This window comes from Lactuca virosa, chromosome 8, assembly GCF_052849685.1.
Source record: "Lactuca virosa cultivar CGN04683 chromosome 8, Lactuca_virosa_CGN04683_v6, whole genome shotgun sequence".
In the NCBI taxonomy this organism is placed as follows: domain Eukaryota; kingdom Viridiplantae; phylum Streptophyta; class Magnoliopsida; order Asterales; family Asteraceae; genus Lactuca; species Lactuca virosa.
In genome coordinates, this window is record NC_136433.1 from 165,678,425 (window position 1) to 165,685,028 (window position 6,604).

Here is a 6,604-nt window from a genome sequence, read left to right on the forward strand (position 1 = left end):
TCTAGCCCTCTTGTTTCTTAGTGTCGCCGATTTTGGTGGAGAACATGTTGCTTATATAGTGTTTCACATCTAGGGTTACACCATGTAAACCCTAATGTGGCATGACTCTTCATTTCCATGACCCATGGGTTTGTAACTCCCATGGAGCCTCCATGGAGCATCATATGGGTGGAACCCAACTTGATAATCCATGGAGCCTCTTAGCCCACTATATAAGATATGGAAGACTTACATAATCTACCCATATATTTAATTAGTTATCTTTTGATAACTTAATTAATTCTAAATTAATTCTTGATCAAACTAATTAAATAATATTATTAATATATTAGAAATTATAATATATTAATAAACCATAAGTGTTATTTCTCTCATTTTAGTTTATCTAATTGCATGGTGCCATGCAACCCAAATGGACCATGTCGGGTCGGGTCAAGTACATACCAGAAATAGTTATGGACTTATACACCTTATCCAACAGTCTCCCACTTGGATAAGTCTAATAACTATAACTGCAATACTTCAGGAACCGATCGGCAATCGTAGCTCTTTCAAGGTCTCTCGGAACTGAGAAGATGATGATACGTCATTTAAGATAAGTGATGATATAATCCTCTGTTCTAGATATCAGCCGGACAAATACATGGAACAATGTCTTACTTATTGTCCAGCAGTTTGTTTCCCGATTTCCGATTTGTTTGACATAGAACTCAATTGAACACATCAACTTAGTTCTGACCGGGCCCCGTACATAGGTCAAAACAAAATCATCGAGGGGCCCAGATATCAACTTCTAATCCAAGAAGGAACAGATAAACTTTGACTCATATGTTTGTTCTACCACTCATTGAATTATACACAAAAGCACGTTTTATAACATCGAGTTACCAATGCGTTAACGTACAATCAATGCATAACCAACTCATAAGTAACAAATCATATCTCTAGGTTTGAAGACTTATATGATATTACCGTCTCACGATCACTCGAGATAAATTCCATGAAGTGATTCCAGTGAGCGTGGGTTGAGTCCAATGCTCAGAACTTATGAGCACTCATGAGTGTTGTAGCCATGTCCAACAACTTAGACCTCTGCAACCAATCATGACAGTCTTGATTCATACCTACTTCCGACATATGACCGATTGTGGAGGTTCGAATAATATCATATACCAAACATAATTATTCTGGAAGTCAAAACATGCAAAAGAAATATAGTAAACGATCGACAAGAGATAGCAACACTTTACTCATAAATAAAACACCTTTTATTCATCATCTAATGTCAATTACACTTTACAAATTTCAAGGTTATCTAACTACTAAATCTAATATCATCCTTCAGCCCTATGCTCCGAGCATGCTGGAGATGCTTAACCCGAGTCAGTCCCTTCGTGAGGGGATCTGCTGGATTCTCATCCGATGATACCCTCTTTGCCACGAGGAGTCCTTCTTCTATTCGATGTCTGATGAAATGGTATTTTCTGTCGATGTGTCTGGATCTCCCGTGATCCCTTGGTTCCTTGGCTAAGGCAACTGCACTTTCACTATCACAGAAAATTTCCATTGGCTCTTTAATAGCTGGTACAACTCCAAGGTCTCCAATGAAGTTCTTCAGCCATATCGCCTCCTTTGCTGCCTCGCTAGCTGCTATATACTCTGATTCGCAAGTTGAATCAGCCACTGTCGCTTGCTTGGAACTCTTCCAAGAAATTGCTCCTCCATTTAAGGTAAAGACCCAGCCTGACTGAGAGCGGAAATTATCCCTATCAGTCTGAAAGCTAGCATCACTATACCCTACAACTCTCAAGTCTTCACTCCCACCGAGGGTAAGGACCCAGTCCTTAGTCCTCCGTAGGTACTTGAGGATATTCTTTACCGCAGTCCAGTGTGCCTTGCCAGGGTTCCCCTGATACCTGCTAACCATGCTCAAAGAAAAGGCTACATCAGGTCGAGTACACGTCATAGCATACATGATCGATCCTACAGCCGAAGCATAAGGTATTCGACTCATTTCTGCTATCTCAGCCTCAGTACTAGGGCTTTGTGTCTTACTCAATCTGGCGTTACTCTAGATGGGTAACTCTCCTTTCTTGGAGTCCTGCATGCCGAATCTCTTCAACACCTTATCCAAGTAAGTACTCTGACTAAGTCCAATTAGTCTTTTACTCCGGTCTCTCAAGATCCTTATCCCTAGAATATAGGCAGCTTCTCCTAGGTCCTTCATAGAGAAACACTTCCCAAGCCAGGACTTAACTTCCTGCAGAGTTGGGATGTCATTTCCTATGAGTAGTATGTCATCCACATACAATACCAAAAAGCTAACTATACTCCCACTAGCCTTGACATATACACAAGATTCATCTTCACTCCTAGAAAAGCCAAATTCCTTGACTTTCTCATCAAAGCAAAGATTCCATCTGCGAGGTGCTTGCTTTAACCCATAAATGGATTTCTCAAGCTTACACACTCTATTAGGGTACTCTGTGTTGACAAAACCCTCTGGCTGACTCATGTAAACATCCTCAGCCAACTTTCCATTAAGGAAAGTGGTTTTGACATCCATTTGCCATATTTCATAGTCATGAAATGCAGCTATGGCTAACAGAACCCTAATAGACTTAATCTTGGCCACTGGAGAAAAGGTCTCATCATAATCAACTCCCGGAGTTTGTGAGAAACCCTTTGCAACCAGTCGTGCCTTATAAGTGTGTACATTACCATCCATGTCGGTCTTCTTCTTGAAGATCCATTTGCACCCTATAGTCTTACGACCTGGTACATTCTCAACCAAGTTCCAAACTTGATTGTCATACATGGACTGTATCTCGCTGTCCATTGCCTCTTTCCACTTGGCTGACTCAGGGCCTGCCATGGCTTCCGCGTAACTGTTAGGTTCATCCAGACCTATCAGTGTCTCATCACTGATAAGTGTATCACCTTCCGCAGTAATATGGAATCCATAGTAATGCTCAGGTGCATTCCTAACCCTTGTGGAACGCCTCAGAGGTACAGACTTGTCAATTGGCTCAATATGAGTTTCCTCCTCAAGTTGAGTGCTAGGGTTTGAAGTTCCTTCACCACTTGACTCTTGAATTTCTTCAAGGTCAACTTGCCTCCCACTGTCTCCTTGGCTTATGAACTCTCTCTCTCGAAAGAAAGCCCTCCTAGCTACAAAGACCACATTCTCACTAGGTCTGTAGAAGAGGTAACCAAAGGATTTCTATGGGTAGCCGATGAAAATACACCTCTCACTTCGAGGTTCGAGCTTATCATGAGTCTCGCGTCTCACGAAAGCCTCGCAACCCCAAATCTTAATGTGGTCTAGTTTGGGTACTTTACCAGTCCACATCTCATGAGGAGTTTTGGCAACTTTCTTTGTAGAAACTAGATTAAGGATATGGGCGGCAGTCTCTAAGGCATACCCCCAAAATGAGATTGGTAGCGAAGCTCGACTCATCATGGAACGAACCATATCCAACAAGGTTCGATTACGCCTCTCAGCTATACCATTCAACTGCGGTGTCCTGGGAGGTGTCAATTGTGAGACAATCCCACATTCCCTAAGATAGTCGAGGAACTCTGAACTAAGATACTCACCACCTCGATCGGATCGAAGCATCTTAATGTTCCTGCCCAATTGATTCTCGACTTCCTGTTTAAACTCTTTAAACCTCTCAAAAGTCTCTGACTTGTGCTTGATTAAGTAGACATATCCATATCTACTGTAATCATCAGTAAAAGTCAAATAATAACGATTAGCATCCCTTGTGGCATGTTTGAAGGGTCCACACACATCCATGTGTATAAGATCCAACAAACCTTCACCCCTCTCACAAGAACCTGTGAAGGGTGACTTTGTCATTTTTCCAAGTAAGCATGATTCGCAACTATCATCTGACTTTAGGTCAAATGACTCCAAGACTCCATCCTTTTGGAGTTGGCCTATGCGTTTCTTGCTTATATGTCCAAGACGACAATGCCATAATGATGCTTTATCCAAGTTATTATTATTAACAGAATCAATACACAATACATTATTTCCTAAGTTATCAACCACAGATACAGTTTCATACACGCCATCACAAGGTAATGCTTTAAAATAAAGAACATTATTAAAGAAAGCATTAATCGAACCAACTTCATTATCAAATGAAAAGGTGAAACCTTGTTTATACAATGCATGAAAGGAAATAATGTTTCTTGCCATTTCTGACGAATAACAACACTTATTCAAATCTAAACTAAACCCACTACTTAGCAATAAAGTATAAACTCCAATCTTGGTGACATGTAAAACTTTCCTATTCCCCATGATTAAGTTTATTCTTCCATGCTCCACATTCTCACTTCTTCTTAGTCTCTACAAATCTGAACAGATATGAATACCACAACCGGTATCAAGGACCCAAGAGTTAGAATGGGGTGAGTTATTAGATAAGATAGTGTAAATACCTGCATGGTTGGGTTTAACTTTCCCATCCTTCACATCTTGCTGGTATTTTGGGCAGTTCCGCTTCCAATGTGACTTTTCATGGCAATAGAAGCATTCAGCCTCTTTTGGGTCAGAAGAAGGAGTGACGAAACCTTTCTTGGTTCCACTTGAAGAAGAGCCATCAAGGGTCCTAGCCTTGTTACCCTTCGAAGAGCTCTTCCTCTTCTTCCCTCTACCTTTCCCGATTGCCAAAACCGGGGCGGAGTTTGGAGTAGGAGTGTTAACAACCGACTTACCCTTAAGACCTATTTCTGCGGTCTTGAGGAGTCCCTAAAGTTTGCTAAGTGTGACCTCTTCCTTATTCATGTGATATGTCATGCGGAATTGATCATAGCACGATGGTAAGGAGTGCAAAATGATATCTATTGCAAGCTCCTCAGGGAAGTTCACATTAAGCTTCAGCAACCGATCCACATACCTTTGCATTTTCTGCATGTGGCTCGTGACGGATTCCCCGTCCTTCATCATGGTTGTTATGATAGAGCATATGACTTCATACCTCTCTTGTCGTGCACTTTGATGGTATCTTTCCATCAGATCTTGGTGCATTTCAAAAGGGTAGAAGTCCTCATAGGACTTTTGAAGTTCCGCTGTCATGGTGGCCAACATGATGCATGCCACTTTTGTAGCATCCCTTTCATGTGCCCGGAAGTCAGCGATCTCCTGGGGAGTTGCAGTGGTCTCATCAATCTCCTTAAGCTCCTTGTCAAGGACATATTCTTTGTCCTCGTAGCGGGTAATCATCTTGATGTTTCTGATCCATTCATTGAAGTTGGATCCATCAAAAGTGACTTTCCCACACAAGTTCATAAGGGTAAAGGAGCCATTAGGATTAGAGCCAGAAGCAACATTGTTTGAAGACATCTGAAAGAAGAGAACAATATTAGTTTAGATATTAAGAGAGTCCTTAATAAAACACCCAAATGTAATATTAAGGCTAGGATGCAATCACAATATATTATAACTTAGAAGAGGTATGCCGTAATCCAAGCTATAACATATTTGAAAGGTAGGTGAATGACGATTCACCAATTTCCACCATGAAAAACGAAATATAGATATTAGGTTTTTAATTGGTTCTTAGAAATTCCTAGATTCTTTTGAGATTCAATGAACTTTTCAAAGGCATGTTTCAATCTCGAGTGTGCCCTCCAAGTTTTGTGACTGGGATACTGAGGATCACAAAACGAGGTGTGAAGTAACCATGCAAATCACTTGGTACACTCAATGTTTATTACTCAATCGATGTGCCGGTTAACCACACGAGCTCCACCGACCTATAATAAACTTTAAGTCACCCTTTACCTACCTTGTTAAGTCCAAGTTAGTGTGCCGGTTAACCACACGAGCTCCACTAACGACTTAAACAAAGTGTAAAGTGTAATTTCATGGATTAGCACCTTATTCACATTTTCCTAAAGTAACTAAGATTGGGAATTTAATAAAAGGATTTAGTTACTTTATAATATTCATCATACTTTTAATGAGAATTTATAAGTCCTTGTCCTACCCGTTCGGCTAACGACCCTCCACCGATCAAGGAAGCGGTGGGTGAGAGTGGACACCCATTAAGTTGCCATTTTATAGGCAACAACCTTATACCCCCCTTATAGACCGGCTTCATGAATGAGGCGTACTAGCGGTAAGACGACTTGACGTTATACATATATATATTAGTAACTTATAATATTATAAAGTATAAGGGTTGAATTTTAACTTTTAAAATTCTAAGGGTTGGAACTAAAGTTTTAATCAAGACTTTACATGTTCCAAAACTTGAGGGCAAGTTTTGTAAACTTCCAAAACTTTTCATTTCTTATAACTTATGAATTAATTGAGTAATAAAAATGAAGACTCTTTATTTTTATAACTCTTGTGTTCTTTTAATGGCTTTAATAAAAGTGAGACTTTTGGTTTTCCATAACTTGAGGACAAGTTATGGACTCCATTAAAACACATTATGATCATGAATTAAACTACCATGAAGGTTACAAACAATTCCTATGATCATCTAATCTTCATAAGTTCAAGAACATGAATATGAACACTTTCAAGAATCAAAAATTACACTTAAAAAAACTTGTAATTTTAATAATTGCCATTGTAAAT